Source organism: Pan troglodytes, chromosome 9 (assembly GCF_028858775.2).
Source record: "Pan troglodytes isolate AG18354 chromosome 9, NHGRI_mPanTro3-v2.0_pri, whole genome shotgun sequence".
NCBI classification, from domain to species: Eukaryota; Metazoa; Chordata; class Mammalia; order Primates; family Hominidae; genus Pan; species Pan troglodytes.
The window spans coordinates 74830583-74847270 of NC_072407.2; the positions used below are offsets into that span (position 1 = coordinate 74830583).

At 47.0% G+C, this 16688-nt stretch overlaps 1 long non-coding RNA gene across 1 annotated transcript; it reads left to right on the top strand.

Moving 5' to 3' along the window:
- The first annotated feature begins 5 nt into the window (after positions 1-5).
- On the top strand, positions 6-16688 carry LOC104001251 (uncharacterized). The gene is made up of 4 exons (XR_672967.5): positions 6-317; positions 14632-14733; positions 15384-15606; positions 16535-16688. It is a non-coding gene; the product is annotated as an uncharacterized LOC104001251 (long non-coding RNA).

Genomic DNA, 16688 nt, shown 5'->3' on the forward strand with positions numbered 1-16688 from the left:
GGCTTGCGCAGGCGCTCTTTGGTGTTTACAGCGGCCGCGAAGCCCCGCGTTTGCGCGTGCGCTTCCCGCCCGGGACCGCCCAGAGGTCCCGGACTAGGGGCGGACTAGGGGCCGCTCTGCCTCCCGCCCCCTAGTGGTTGTGGCCGCTCTGTCACCACGGCTCCCGGGGCCTCTGTCGGCTCCACTTTGGTTGAGACGTCTCCACAGCCCAACAACGGCGGCGATCTGAGGAGAGGCAGGAGAAAATACGGCGCGCTCGGCATCGTCCTTCTGACCGGGGACTCCAGCATCTCAGTCATCGCGTCACCAAGCCCCAGGTGCAGGTTCTGGCATCCATCACGGCAAACTGGAGACCGCGGTGAATTCCACCGGAATGGCGCGCGCATTGCCACATGGGAACTGTAGTTCTTGGCTAGGACCTTTCTGGGGCTGGGCCGCTGGAAAAACTACATTTCTCAGGAGCTCAAGAGTCAGGCTGACAGAAAGGGGGCCCGCGGCATGTTGGGAGATGGAGTTTGGGGGGTTCGTGCTAGCAGGGAAACAGTGAAGCAATGGAGCCAAGTGTTCTGAGCCTGGGCCTGTGGGTTTGAGTTGGGCAGGAGTTACACAGTAGCTCTTATAAGAGAGGAGTAGCATTGTTGCGGCTTTTAGAAAGAATGCTACTTATTAGTTGTGTGATCTGAGCGATCAAGACAAATGCCCCTTTATCTTTTTTATTTATTTATTTTTTGAGACAGGGTCTCTGTCTGTCAGGCTGGAGTGCAGTGGCCCCAGAACTGCTGGCCTCCCGCCTCACCCTCCCAAAGTGCTGGGATTATAGGCGTGAGCCATGAGGCCTGGCCAGATGCCTTTTTATCAACTACGATGGACCTTGAGGTTAAGGTTAAGGAAACAAACGTTGCCTACCTCAGGGCTCAGCTGTCAGCTGGCATGGCAACTTCTTAAATTTCTACTGCTGCCAGAAAAACCACACTCTTACTAAACCCCTAGCAATAGGAGCTATCAGGCAAATTGTCAGACTCTTCTTTACTGAGATTTACAACTCAGACCACTACAACGCTGATCGACAGAGGACAGGCCTTACAAACATTCTTTCCTGATAAGTAACTGCAGACCTCAGGCCAGTTTCAGCAAGCTCATAGAGACTGCACGCAAACTGTGTTTGTGTCCTATAGTCCACCTTATGATGCAAAGAACCAAATTCCACCTCACTTTAACGCAAAAACCCCATCCCAAAGTGAATATGGAATGTATGTTACAGGTGTTTACCCATTGTGCATGCACTCACGTCCCCTCATAAATATGTATAGCTTTTCCCCAAAACCTGCTGAATATGTATGATTATTGTGAAATACAGACCCTGTGAGTCATAAACCAGCCTAGGCCGGGAGTGGTGGCTCACGCCTGTAATCCCAGCACTTTGGGAGGCCAAGACGGGCGGATCACGAGGTCAGAAGATTGAGACCATCCTGGCTAACATGGTGAAACCCCGTCTCTACTAAAAATATAAAAAAATTAGTTGGGTGTGGTGGCGGGCGCCTGTAGTCCCAGCTACTTGGGAGGCTGAGGCAGGAGAATGGCATGAACCTGGGAGGTGGAGGTTGCAGTGAGCCGAGATCGCACCACTGCATTCCAGCCTGGGCGACTGAGCGAGACTCCGTCTCAAAAAACAAAAACAAAAAACAACCAGCCTGCCTTTTCCCCATACAAAGAGAGAGCACCTTTGGTACCTACAGGAGAGTGTCTCTTTTCAGTTTGCAAACTGATGTCGCTAATGAAACTGCCCTCTACTATTTAGGCATCCTGGCTAGAGGGTAGCAGTCTGCACCTCTCACAGGGCTTCCTCTTCCATCACTCCTCAGAGACTGTATTCACAGGGGTCACCTGTGTGTGAGATGCAGTTTGTCTTTTTTGGGGGGAGGGCAGGGGCTGTTCGTTTGTGGGTTTTTTTTTTTTTTTTTTTGAGACGGAGACTTGCTCTGTCATCTAGGCTGGAGTGCAGTGGCATGATCTGGGCTCACTGCCAGCTCCGCCTCCCGGGTTCATGCCATTCTCCTGCCTCAGCCTCCTGAGTAGCTGGGTCTACAGGCACCCGCCACCACGCCGGGCTAATTTTTTTTTTGTATTTTTTTAGTAGAGATGGGGTTTCACCGTGTTAGCCAGGATGGTCTCGATCTCCTGACCTTGTGATCCGCCCACCTCGGCCTCCCAAAGTGCTGGGATTACAGGTGTGAGCCACTGTGCCCGGCCTTGTTTTTGTTTTTTTGAGACAGGGTCTCATTCTGTCACCCAGGCTGGAGGCAAGACCATTGTTCACTGCAGCCTGGACCTCCTGGGCTCAATCTATTCTCCCACCTCAACCTCCTGAGTAGCTGTGTTTATAGGCACACACCACTACACCTGGCTAATTTTTTTTTAATTCTAACTTTAATTATGTTTTGCCTTTTTTTTTTTTTTTTTTTTTTTTTTAGATGGAGTCTTATTCTGTCACCCTGGCTGGAGTGCAGTGGCTCACTGCAACGATCTTGGCTCACTGCAACCTCCGCCTCCCAGGTTCAAGGGATTCTTCTACTTCAGCCTCCCAAGTAGCTGAGATTACAGGCGCACACCAACACGCCCAGCTAATTTTTTTTTTTTTTTTTTTTGAGAAGGAGTCTTGCTCTGTCGCTCAGGCTGGAGTGCAGTGTCGTGATCTTGGCTCACTGCAACCTCTGCCTCCTGGGTTCAAGAGATTCTCCCGCCTCAGCCTCCTGAGTAGCTGGGATTACAGGTGCTCACCACCATGCCCAGCAATTTTTTTTTGTATTTTTTTAGAGACGAGGTTTCACGCTGTTGGTCAGGCTGGTCACGAACTCCCGATCTCATGATCCACCCACCTCGGCCTCCCAAAGTGCTGGGATTACAGGCGTGAGCCATCATGCCTGGCCTAATTTTTGTATTTTTAGTAGAGACGGGGTTTCACCATGGTGGCCAGGCTGGTCTCAAACTCCTGACCTCAGGTGATCCCCCTGCCTTGGCCTCCCAAAGTGCTGGAATTACAGGTGTGAGCCACCGCGCCCAGCCTAATTTTTTGTGATTTTTGTAGAGACAGGGTTACGCCATGTTGCCCAGGCTGGTCTCAAACTCTTGAGTTCAAGGAATCCTCCTGCCTTGCCTCCCAAAGTGCTGGGATTACAGGCGTGAACCACCCCACCTGGCCTCAAACTCCTCTTTGGAAAAAAAGTATGGGCCACAGATTCTACCGTGGCTGTTGTCTCTTTCCCAGGTTCGTCCTCAACCATGGTAAAATAAATCTCTAAACTGATAGAGACCTGTCTCAGGTACTTTTTGTTTACAAAATTGTATTAATAGGCCGGGTGCAGTGGCTCACGCTTGTAATCCCAACACTTTCAGAGGCCAAGGCATGGGGATCACTCGAGGCCAGGAGTTCGAGACCAGCCTGGCCAACATAGCGAAACCCTGTCTCTACTAAAAATACAAAAATTAGCTGGGCATGGTGACACGTGCCTATAGTCCCAGCTACTCGAGGCTGAGGCAGGAGAACCGCTTGAACCCGGGAGACAGAGGTTGCAGTGAGCTGAGATCATGCCACTGTACTCCAGCCTTGGTGACAGAGTGAAACTCCAGCTCAAAAAAAAAAAAAAAAAAAAAGAAAAAGAAAAAGAAAAACACTTGCCTGGAAGATCTAAGTCACTAAATAGACAGGGTTTATAATGCAGGTACAGAGATCCAGGTAAGGAAGTTTTGAACACAATATTCTACATCTATCTTATTTTTTCCAAAGAAACAGGACTGTAGGTCCTGTGGCAGTCCAGAACTGATGCCAGCCCCTTTATACACAGTTCTGCTTTGCTTTGAGCCTATCAAAATATTGCTTCATTTAAATTTCACCTCATCTCCACCCCCTCCCAAACCCTGTAAAACTATCTTCCTTTGTGCTTAGTGGGACACTCCTTGGTTTCTCCAGTGTGCTGTCTGTCTCATTACAAGGGGACAAGAAACCTGACTTCATCAAACCATGGGTTTGTTCCTTGGTGGTCTTGGCTGATTGGGCTAGGACAGCCTGAAATACTGGTGTCCTCCAGGTCTGCCACAGACCCTCTCTTTACTCTGCACACTTTTTTGGGATGACCTCATTCACTTCCATCCATATGCTTATAGCCCCCAAACCTCCAGCTCAGGCCTTCCTCCTGCCTCTAGGACATCTCCCTCTGGTCGACTCACAAGTTCCTTAAACTAGATGTGTTCAAAACTGACTTTTTTTTTTTTTTCTGACTCTTTGGTTGGAGGGCAGCTACTCCTCACTGGGCCAGGTCCCTCTTTACCCGCTGCCCACAAACTGCGTCACATTGAATCGGCTGTTTTTCACATAGATCAATATCCTAAAACCTTAGAAAGCTGGGAGGATTTCAAGGTGGGGGAAGGTAGAAACTGGGCCCGATTTGCTCCACCCCCTCATCCCTGTGTCTTGACAAGGGGTTGGGCCTCAAGGTGGAGGCTGCAGAGGAGGTCCCACCTTTCTACCCCTTCTCCTGATCTGAGCTCTCATGGTCTCCTACCTTGAAGACTTTCTAGTCAGTTTCCCCACCCCCTCCAGTCTTGATTCCTTCTTGTGTCTTGGGAATTTCACAGCCACCTCTCTTCTCTGATCCTGGTGGCTTTCTCCTGGGGTCAGCTGAGATCTCTGCAGAGGGGCAGCCTGTGGCCTGTCTGCTGCTGGGAGGGGGAGTACTGTGACAGGAAGCTTCCCTGTGGCTGTGCCTGGTTTTCCTTCTAACACTTCTTGAAACCAAACACACTTCCATAGAGGGTCTAACTTCTTTGTGAGGGGGTCCTCTTGCTACTTCATCCCAATCCACCTCTGCCACGTCTCATACCAAACAAATTTGTATTCCTTTTATTCACATGACTTTGACCTGGCTTCTTGTAAAATAATATGGGGTCATCTTCCTCTCTCTTGCCTTTTTTTTTTTTTTTTTCTGAGATGGAGTTTCGCTCTGTCACCCATGCAGAGTGCAGTGGCACAATCTCAGCTCATTGCAACCCCTGCCTCCCAGGTACAAGTGATTCTCCTGCCTCAGCCTCATGAGTAGCTGGGACTACAGGCATGCACACCGCCATGCCTGGCTAATTTTTTGTATTTTTAGTAGAGATGGGGTGTCACCATGTTGGCCCGGCTGGTCTTGAACTCCATACCTCAAATGATCCACCTGCCTTGGCCTCCCAACGTGCTGGGATTACAGGCATGAGCCATTGCGCCTGGCATCTCTTGCCCATTTCAAAGCATTTTCCACATTAGCTAATATTGAATGATGCTTGATTCTTCCCTTGGAGGGAGGAAAGGTATAATTTCAGTTCACTCCATCCCAAACACTGTTTTCCCTTTAAGGTGTCAACCTAAATAACAGAGAGGCTCTTTAAAAGAAAATGACGTTTATTTGGGAATAGAACATCGCAATGGGAATACACATGCTATAGAAACCAGTGTGTATTCAGGGAGGTAAATGAAGACAAATGTTTTCAAAGGGAAAAAATGAGGAGGATTATATAATTGTTTTGAAATAATTATGCTTGGCTACAGAGATCAGGTGACACCAGCCTGGGGTTAGCCAGGCAGTTGCTGGGCAGATTCCCTCACAGAAGTATTTTTATTTTTTTTAATTAATTAATTTTTTCTTTTTTTGTGTGGAAGGTTGCAGGTTGTGGTTTTTATAGTCGTTTGTGATTGTTTTTCTTTTCTTTTTTTTTTTTTTTTTTTTTTTTTTGAGACAGAGTCTGGCTCTGTCGCCCAGGCTGGAGTACAGTGGTGTAATCTCGGCTCACTGCAACCTCCACCTCCTGGGTTCAAGCGATTCTCCTGCATCAGCCTCCCGAGTAGCTGGTATTACAGGCGTGTGCGACCATGCCTGGCTAATTTTTGTATTTTTGGTGGTGACAGGGTTTCGCCATGTTGGCCAGGCTGGTTTCGAACTCCTGACCTCAAGTGATCCTCCTGCCTTGGCCTCCCAAAGTGCTGGGATAACATGTGTGAGCCACTGTGCCCGACCTGTGATTGTTTTTCTTTTTCTCTTTTTTTTTTTGAGATAGAGTTTCACTCTTGTCACCCAGGCTGGAGTGTGATGGCACGATCTTGGCTCACTTGGGTTCAAGTGATTCTCCTGCCTCAGCCTCCCAAGTAGCTGGGACTACAGGTGTGGGGCACTACACCTGGCTAATTTTTTTTTTTTTGTATTTTTAGTAGAGACGGGGTTTCACCATTTTGGCCAGGCTAATCTCGAACTCCTGACCTCAAGTAATCCACCTGCCTCAGACTCCCAAAGTGCTGAAATTACAGGCGTGAGCCACCATGCCTGGCCTGTGATTATTTTTCTTAGGAGGCATATAAGCATAACAATTCTCTCTTCATATCCTTCCCTGACTGTACTGTCAGGGTTTTTTTTTTAAGTTAATTAATTAATTAAGCTGCTAAGTTCTAGGTAATTTGTGTTAAAATAAATTATTAAAATTAACTGATTAATTTTTTTTTTTGGAGATAGGGTCTCACTCTGTCGCCCAGGCTGGAGTGCAGTGGCACGATCTCGGCTCACTGTAACCTCTACTGCCTGGGCTCAAGTGATCCTCCCCCTTAGCCTCCTGAGCAGCTGGGATTACAGGTGTGCGCCACCATGCCTGGGTAATTTTATAATTTTTTGTAGAGACAGGGTCTTGCCATGTTGCCCAGGCTGGTCTTGAACTCCTGGGCTCAAGCAATCCTCCCACCTCAGCCTCCTGAAGTGCTGGGATTGCAAGTATGAGCCACCACACCCAGCCTTGTTTTTTTTTAAATACTAGTGACTCTGTTTTGTTATTGCTGTTTTTTTTTGGGTTTTTTTTTTTTTTTTTTTTTTGAGATGGAGTCTTGCTCTGTCGCCCAGGCTGGAGTGCAGTGGCATGATCTCGGCTCACTGCAAGCTCTGCCTCCTGGGTTCACGCCATTCTCCTGCTTCAGCCTCCCGAGTAGCTGGGACTACAGGCGCCCGCCACCACGCCCGGTGAATTTTCTTTTTGTATTTTTAGTAGAGATGGGGTTTCACCATGTTAGCCAGGATTGTCGAGATCTCCTGACCTCATGATCCGCCTGCCTCAGCCTCCCAAAGTGCTGGGATTACAGATGTGACCCACCGCGCCCGGCGTTTTTTGTTTGAGACAGGGTTTCCCTCCGTTGCCCAGGCTGGAGTACAGTGGTGTGATCAGGGCTTACTGCAGGCTTAGCCTCCTCCTGGGCTCAAGTGATCCGCCCACCTCAACCTCCCAAAGTGCTGGGATTACAGATGTGACCCACCGCGCCCGGCGTTTTTTGTTTTTTTTGAGACAGGGTTTCCCTCTGTTGCCCAGGCTGGAGTGCAGTGGCGTGATCAGGGCTTACTGCAGGCTTAGCCTCCTCCTGGGCTCAAGTGATCCGCCCACCTCAACCTCCCAAAGTGCTGGGATTATAGGTGTGACCCACCGCTCTGGGCCAAGTGACTCCATTTTGATTCTGGCAACTTTCATAAAATAATAGTGAATAGTGAGTGCATGTGGTATGCACACAAGGTCAGGGAGTGCTGAGACCCCATTAGCAACTGCTATGGTCTGAATGTTGGTATCACCCCAAAATCCATACATTGGAACCTGATACCCAATGTATTCAGACGTGGGGCTTTGGGGGAATGATTAAATCATGAGGGCTCCACCCTCATGAATGGAATTGGTGCCCTTATAAAAGAGGCTCAAGAGAGCTTCCCAGGCCTCTTCTACCATGTGGGAATAGAGAGAGAAAGCACTGTCTTTGAAGCAGACAGCAGCCCTCACCAGACACTGAATCTGTTGGTGTCTTGATCTTGGACTTCCCAGCCTCCAGAAATGTGAGCAATAAATTTCTCTTGTTTATAAATGACCCACTCTAGGGTGTTTTATTATAGTAGCCCCAAAAGACTAAGACAGCAGCCGGGCGCGGTGGCTCACACCTGTAATACCAGCACTTTGGGAGGCAGGTGGATCACAAAGTCAGGAGATGGAGACCATCCTGGCTAACACAGTGAAACCCCGTCTCTACTAAAAATACAAAAAATTAGCCGGGTGTGGTGGCGGGCGCCTGTAGTCCCAGCTATTCGGGAGGCTGAGGAAGGAGAATGGCGTGAACCCGGGAGGCGGAGCTTGCAGTGAGCCGAGATCGCGCCACTGCACTCCAGCCTGGGCGACAGAGAGAGACTCCATCTCAAAAAAAAAAAAAAAAAAAAAAAGACTAACACAGCTACAGCTGAACCCACTTTCCCCATACAATGGATGTTTTTAACCATTTCAGACTTTTAAACTGTTTAGTTTATTTTTTACCTTTAGTAGAGATGGGGTTTTGCCATGTTGCCCAGACTTGTCTCGAACTCCTGGGCTCAAGTGATCCTCCTGCCTTGGCCTCCCAAAGTGTTGGGATTACAGGCATAAGCCACCACACCTGACCTGTTTAGTTTTTAATTCTATTAATATATTAGTTTATCATATTTAGTGGGCTATTGGTTATGGATATAAATAATTAAAAAGAAGCATAAAAATAAACCTGCAAATTTGCCTCAAGCTGATTGTTACCAGATTCTTGCATTTATCTGCTCAAAACTCATATCCAGATGTCACTAAGGCTGCAAAACCACGGCTGGAAGGAAAAAAAAGTAGACATGATGATCATATCTCATTCGGTTTTTCATATACTGAGAAGAAAGCCAACCTGCCCCTAAAGGTGTCATTTGTGAAAACTGTTTGCAAACAGCAGTCTGAACGCTTAATCTCATCATTTATAATAGAAACAGAATATGGCTGGTTGAGGTGGTTCATGCTTGCAATCCCAGCGGTTTGAGAGGCCAAGGTGGGCAAATTGCTTGAGTCCAGGAATTTGAGACCAATCTGGACAACATGGCAAAAACCTTTCTCTACAAAACAAACAAACAAACAAAAAACAAAACTTAGCAAGGTGTGGTGGCACATGCTTGTGGTCCTAGCTACACGGGAGGCTGAAATGGGCGGATTGCTTGAGCCTGGGGGTGGAGGTTGCAGTGAGCAGAGATCACGCTACTGCACTCCAGCCTGGGCAACAGCGCAAGGCCCTATCTCTAAATAAATAAATAAATAAATAAATAAATAAATAAAAATCTTGGTGTGATGGCATGCCCCTGCAGGACCAGCCACTTGGGAGATTGAGGCAGGAGGATCACTAGAGTCCGGGAGGTCACGGCTACAGTGAGCTATGACCACACCACTGCACTCAATCCTGGGTGACAGACAGAGACCCTGTCTCAATTAAAAAAGAAAAAGAAGGCCTGGCACGGTGGCTCACGCCTGTAATCCCAGCACTTTGGGAGGCCGAGGCGGCCGGATCACAAGGTCAGGAGATCGAGACCATCCTGGCCAACATGGTGAATCCCCGTCTCTACTAAAAATACAAAAATTAGCTGGGCATGGTGGTGCGCGCCTGTAATCCCAGCTTCTCGGGAGGCTGAGGCAGGAGAATCGCTTGAACCTGGGAGGCAGAGGTTGCAGTGAGCTGAGATCGTGTCACAGCACTCCAGCCAGCCTGGGCAACAGAGCGTGACTCCATCTCAAAAAAAAAAAAAAAAGACAAAGAAACAGAATATAACATTAGAAACAAAAATAAACCTGTCGGGTTTTAAGAAGTATTATGAAGTATTTCAGACATATACTTACAATGTCAGGACACATAGATCCAGCTCCTTCTTTGAATTGCATTGGATTCTGTCTTATGAATGTACCATGATATCTGTAACCATTCATCCTGTTGCACACTGGAGTGCAACTGCTGGGTCCAAGGATGTGCATATATATCAGTGTGTAGATGGCCAAATTGTCCTAAGAGATTAAACCAATTTACACTCCCACCAGCAACGAACAATGGACTCCCTTTTCTCCACGCTCTCACCAACTCTGAATATAGCCATGGATCACTTAACAACCAGGATACGCACTGAGAAATGCATCGTTAGGTGATTTCATCCTTGTGTGAACATCATAGTGTACTTACACAAATGGAGGGTATAGCCCACCACACACACCTTGGCTATATGATATAACCTTTTGCTCCCAGGCTATAAACCTGTACAGCATGTACTACACTGAATACTGTAGGCAACTGTAACACAATGGTTTGTATTTGTGTATCTTAACATAGAAAAGGTATAGTAAAAATACAGTCTTATAATCTTATGGGACTGCTGTCTTATCTGCAGTCTGTTGCATAAAACATCCTTATGTAGTGCATGATTATATCTTGCAATGTCTTAACTTTTGCCAATATGATGAGTAAAAAAATGACCCCTCATTTGTACTTTAACTTACGTTATAATTTTTTGTGGTTAACTTTTATTTTCCTTTCTTTTTTGGGGGGCATGCAAGATCAGTGAGTTTTCTTTCTCTTCTGATGATGAAAGCCATTGCTCATTTTTATATTGTGTTTTCAGTTTGGTTGATTTGTAGAAGTTCTATCTTCTGGATTTTACTACTTTGTTTTTCTGGTTTTTGTTTTTGTTTTTTGAGACAGAGTCTCACTCTTGTCGCCCAGGCTGGAGTGCAGTGGAGCGATCTTGGCTCACTGCAACCTTTGCCTCCTGGATTTAAGCAATTCTCCTGCCTCAGCCTCCCGAGTAGCTGGGATTACAGGAGCGCACCACCACGCCCGGCTAATTTTGTGTTTTTAGTAGGGATGGGGTTTCACCATGTTGGCCAGGTTGGTCTCGAATTCCTGACTTCAGGTGATCCACCCACCTGGACCTCCCAAAGTGCTGGGATTACAGGCATGAGCCACCACGCCCGGCCTACTTTGCTTTTGTTTGTTTGTTTTTTGTTTTTGTTTTGAGATGGAGTCTTCCACTGTTGCCCAGGCCAGAGTGCAGTGGTGCGATCTCGACTCACTGCAACTTCCGCCTCCTGAGTTCAAGTGATTCTTCTGTCTCAGCCTCCCAAGTAGCTGGGACTACAGGCGTGTGCCACCATGCCCAGCTAATTTTTGTATTTTTAGTAGAGACGGGCTTTCACCATGTTGGTCAGGCTGGTCTTGAACTCCTAAACTCAGGCAATCCACCCGCCTTGGCCTCCTAAAGTGCTGGGATTACAGGTGTGAGCCACTGCGCCCGGCCTCCTAAGATGATGTCATTCTTTTTTGAGTGAGGTTTAAAAAAAAAAATTGTGGTAAAACATAAGTAACACAAAAATTGCCTTTTTAACCATACTTTAATTTTTTATTTTTAAGAGACGGAGTCTCACTCTGTCATCCAGGCTAGAGTACAGTAGTATAGCCATGCTCACTGCAGACTCGACCTCCTGGGCTCAAGTGATTCTCCTGCTTCAGCCTCTCAAGTAGCTGGGATGACAGGCGCATGCCACCACGCCCCCACTAATTTTTATATATTTTGTAGATATGGGGTTTTCCTGTGTTGCCCAGGCTGCTCTCAAACTCGTGGGTTCAAGTGATCCACCCACCTCAGCATCCCCAAGTGCTAGGATTATAGGCATGAGCCACTGTGCCTGGCCACTACTATTTCTAAAACTTTTTCATCACCCCAAACAGAAATTCTGTAAACATTAAGCAATATTTCCTCGTTCCTCTTTTCCCCCTAAGCCCTGGTAACCGCTAGTCTACTTTCTGTCTCCATTAGTTTGTCTATTCTATATATTTTATTTTTTTTAATTTTAATTTCTTTTTTTTTTTTGAGATGGAGTCTCGCTCTGTCGCCCAGGCTGGAGTGCAATGGCACCATCTCGGCTCACTGCAACCTCTGCCTCCCAGGGTCAAGCGATTCTCCTGTCTCAGCCTCCTGAGTAGCTGGGATTATAGGCGTGCATCACCATGCCTGGCTAATTTTTGTATTTTTCATAGGGACGGGGTTTCACCATGTTGGCCAGGCTGGTCTCGAACTCCTGACCTCATGATCTGCCCACCTCGGCCTCCCAAAGTGCTGAGATTACAGGCGTCAGCCACTGCGCCCAGCCTTGTTTTATTTTTATTATTACTATTTTTCGGAGAACAAGTATCCCTCCATTGCCCAGGCTGGAGTGTAATGGTGTGATCTTGGTTTAGTGCAACTTCCGCCTCCTGGGTTCAAGCAATTCTCCTGCCTCAGCCTCCCTAGTAGCTGGGGCTACAGGTGCCTACCAACACACCTGGCTAATTTTTGTATTTTAAGTAGAGATGGATTTTCACCATGTTGGCCAGGCTGGTCTTGAACTCCTGACCTCAGGTGATCCACCTGCCTCGGCCTCCCAAAGTGTTGGAATAACAGGCATGAGCCACTGAGCCTGGCTATTCTGTATATTTTATACAAGTGGATTTATAAATCTGTCCTTTTATGTCTAACTTATTTCACTTAGCATGTTTTCAAGTTTCATCCATGTTGTAGTATGTATCAGAATTTCATTCTTTTTTATGGCTGAATAATATTTTGTTCTATGTATACACTCATTTTGCTTATCAATTCATCTGTTGATGGACACTTACATTGTTTCCACCTTTTGGATATTGTGAATAATGCTGCTATGAACATGGGTGTATATCTTACTCTGATTCCTGAGGCTGGGTAATTTATAAAGAAAAGAGGTTTATTTGATTCACAGTTCTGCAGGTTGTACAAGAAGCATGCCACTAGCATCTGCTTCTGGTGAGGCCTCAGGCTGCTTCCACTCACCGTGGAAGGTGAAGGGGGGCCAGGGTGTGCAGAGATCACATGACAAGAGGGGAAGCAAGAGAGAGTGAGATGGGAGGGCCAGGCCCTTTTTTTGTTTTTTTTCTGAGACAGAGTCTCCCTCTGTCACCCAGGCTGGAGTACAGTAGCATGATCTTGGCTCACTGCAACCGCCACCTCCTGGGTTCAAGTGATTCTCATGCCTCAGCCTCCCAAGTAGCTGGGACTACATGCACTTGCCACCACACCTGGCTGATTTTTTTTAAATTTATTTTTTTGTATTTTTAGTAGAGATGGGGTTTTACCATGTTGGCCAGGCTGGTCTCGAACTCCTGACCTCAAGTGATCCACCCGCCTCAGCCTCCCAAAGTGCTGGGATTACAGGAGTGAGCCACTGCTCCAGGCCTCCAGGCCCTTTTTAAACAATCAGTTCTCTGGGAACTGATAAAGTAAGAACTCACCACTCCTGCCCACCAGGGAGGGCATTATGTCTTCATAAGGTTTCTGCCCCCATGACCCAAGCACCTCCCATTAGGCCTCTCTAATACTGGGGATCCAATTTCAACATGAGATTTGCAGGGTACAAACATCCAAACTATAGCAGCATACAAATATCTGTTCAAGTCCCTGCTTTTGATTCTTTTGATCTTGTGGATATGAACCCAGGAATGGAATTGCTGGATCATATGATGGTTGTACGTTTAACCTTTTGAGAAACTTCCAAACTATTTTCCACATCAGCTGCACCACCAGCCATTCCCACCAGCAATGCATGAGGGTTCTATTTTCTCCACTTCCTCCCTGACACTGTTATTTTATTTTAAAAAAAATTACAGCCATCTCAGTAGATATAAAGTGCTAGCTCATTGTGGTTTTTTATTTGCACTTCCCTACTGATGATGTTGAGCAATTTTTCACATGCTTATTGGCCATTTGTATATTTACTTTGAAGAAATGTCTATTTATTTATTTTTGAGACAGTGTCTCAATCCATCGCCCAGGCTGAAGTGCAGTGATGTGATCGCTGCTCACTGCAACCTCTGCCTCCCGGGTTCAAGCGATTCTCCTGCCTCAGCCTCCTAAGTAGCTGGGACTACAGGCAAGTGCCACCACACCCAGCTAATTTTTGTATTTTTAGTAGATATGGTGTTTCACTATGTTGGCCAGGCTGGTCTTCAGCTCCTGACCTCAGGTGATCTGCCCGCCTTGGCCTCCCAGTGTGCTGGGATTACAGGCATGAGCCACCGTGCCTGGCCTGAAGAAATGTCTACTTAAATCCTTTGCTTGGCCAGGTGTGGTGGCTCATATCTTTAGTCTCAGGAGGCTGAGGTGGGAGGATTGTTTGAGCCCAGGAGTTTGAGGTTACAATGAGCTATGATTGTGCCATCGCACTCTAGCCTGGAGAGCAGAGTGAGACTCTGTCCAGAAAAAAAAAAAAAAGAGGAAGAAGCAAAGTGTGGAAGTGTGTAAATGCTACTCTTTTTCTGTGGGTTTTTTTTTGTTTTAGACAAGGTCTCACTCTGTCACCCAGGCTGAGTGCAGTGGCATGGTCACAGCTCAATGCAACCTCTGCCTCCTGAGCTCAAGTGATCCTCCCACCTCAGCCTCTGGAGTAGCTGGGACTACAGGCACGTGCCACCATGCCTGGCTAAATTTTGTATTTTTAGAAGAGACAGGGTTTCGCCATGTTGCCCAGGCTAGTCTCAGACTCCTGGGCTCAAGTGATCTGCTCGCCTCAGCATCCCAAAGTGCGGGGATTACAGGCGTGAGCCACTGTGCCTGTTCCCCTTTGTGTTTTATGTGTCGTATATGCATAAATATTTCTGGAAGTATACACTCTGTAGTGTTAGTGGTGATGCTTTTAGAGGAGGAGACTGGGAAAGTGGTGTGTGTTAGCCACAGTGATGTATCCACACCCATTTCTCTTTTCCAGGGAATATGGAAAGACTACATTTCTCAACCTTCCTAGTAGATGTGATGTCACCAGTCGGAATTGGGCAGAAGAATGTATCACTTCAGTCCAAGGCAATTAAGTGTTAGTGTCAATCTTTTCCCTCTCCCCTACCCCAATCTGAGCAGTTGGAATCAAATAACTGAGATTATGGTGATGTCAGAAGGATTTAAGTCACTGCTGGGGGAGAACAGCACACCATCATTGTCTAATGTGGGATGAGTAAGAAATAAGCCTTTGTTGTGTTAAGCGACTGAGATTTGGAGTTTTATTTAGTATCCACATGTGGTGGATTAAAGATGGCCAGACTTTTTTGACATTCCTTTTTTAATTTTTTTTGAGACAGAGTCTCGTTCTGTCACCCAGGCTGGAATGCAATGGCACAATCTCGGCTCACTGCAAACTCCACCTCCTGGGTTCAAGCGATTCTCCTGCCTCAGCCTCCTGAGTAGCTGGGATTACAGGCGTGCGCCACCACATCCGGCTAATTTTTGTATTTTTAGTAGAGACGGGGTTTCACCACGTTAGTCAGGCTGGTCTCAAACTCCTGACCTCAGATGATCCGCCCGCCTTGACCTCCCAAAGTGCTGGGATTACAGGTGTGAGCCATCGTGCCCGGCTTGACATTCCTTTCATTGAAAGCTGGGGCCTATGTCCCCTCTCCTTCAATCTGGGCTGGTCCGTGACTGCTTTGGTTAATAGAATGCAGACGAAGTGATGTGTTCTAATTTCAGGGTCAAACCGTAAGAGACTGGCAGCTTTCATACTGTTGGATGCATGTTTTGGGATGCCTCCCTCTCGGAATCTAGCCACCATGTTCTGAGAAACCTAAGCCATGTGAAGGGGCCACATGTAGGTGCTTTGGTTTGCAGCTCCGACCCTCTAGCCAATAGATGGCATCTCCTGCCAGCCAAATGAGTGAGCCATCAACAGTAACCCGCCCAGCTGAGTCTTCAGGTAACTCCAGTCCTGGTGTGATCGCAGTCACATAAGCCATTCAAAGTGAGAATCACCAGTTGAGTTCAGCCAACAGTCATGGGCAATATTAGAAATCACTGTACTGCCAGGTGCGGTGGTTCACGCCTGTAATCCTAGCACTTTGGGAGGCTGAGGCGAGCAGATTGCCTGAGCTCAGGAGTTTGAGACCAGCCTGGGCAACGTGGTGAAACCCTGTCTCTACTAAAATACAAAAAATTAGCCAGGTGTGGCAGCGTGTGCCTGTAGTCCCAGCTACTCGGGAGGCTGAGGCAGGAGAATTGCTTGAATCTGGGAGGCGGAGGTTGCAGTGAGCCCAGATTGCCAAGATCATGCCACTGCACTCCAGACTGGGAGACAGAGCGAGACTCCATCTCTAGAAAAAAAAAAAAAAAAAAAGAAATCACTGTAACCACAGACCAGCCTGTCCTATCCTGATCAATATGAAGGTGTGAGGCAAACAGGCTCACTTTTGTACTATTTCAATTCTTTGCTATGTGCATGTGATTGGTTTTCCAATTTAAAAAATAGCTACTTTTTTTTTTTTTTTAAACTGAGTCTTGCTCTTTCGCCCAGGCTGGAGTGCAATGGCACGATCTCAGCTCACTGCCACTTCTGCCTCCCAGGTTCAAGTGATTCTCCCCGCTCAGCCTCCCAAGCAGCTGGGATTATAGGCACCTGCCACCACTCCCGGCTAATTTTTGTATTTTTAGTAGAGACGTGGTTTCACTATGTTGGCCAGGCTGGTCTCGAACTCCTGACTTCAGGTGATCCACCGCCTCGGACTCCCAAAGTGCTGGGATTACAGGCGTGAGCCACTATACCCAGCCAAAAAATAGCTACATTTTTTATTTCAAAACTTCTAAGCACTGGACCATGCAAACTTTGGTTTTTTCTTTTTGATACACAGCAACAGCAATTTATTTATGGATTACCTACTCAGTTGGTGCCAAGCCTGGTTCTAGATGCTGAAGACAGAGCCTAGATCAAGATTGACTTGGTCCTGGCTTTCCTGAAGTTCCCAGCCTGGTAGAAGAGACATAATAAACAACTAGCAAACACAG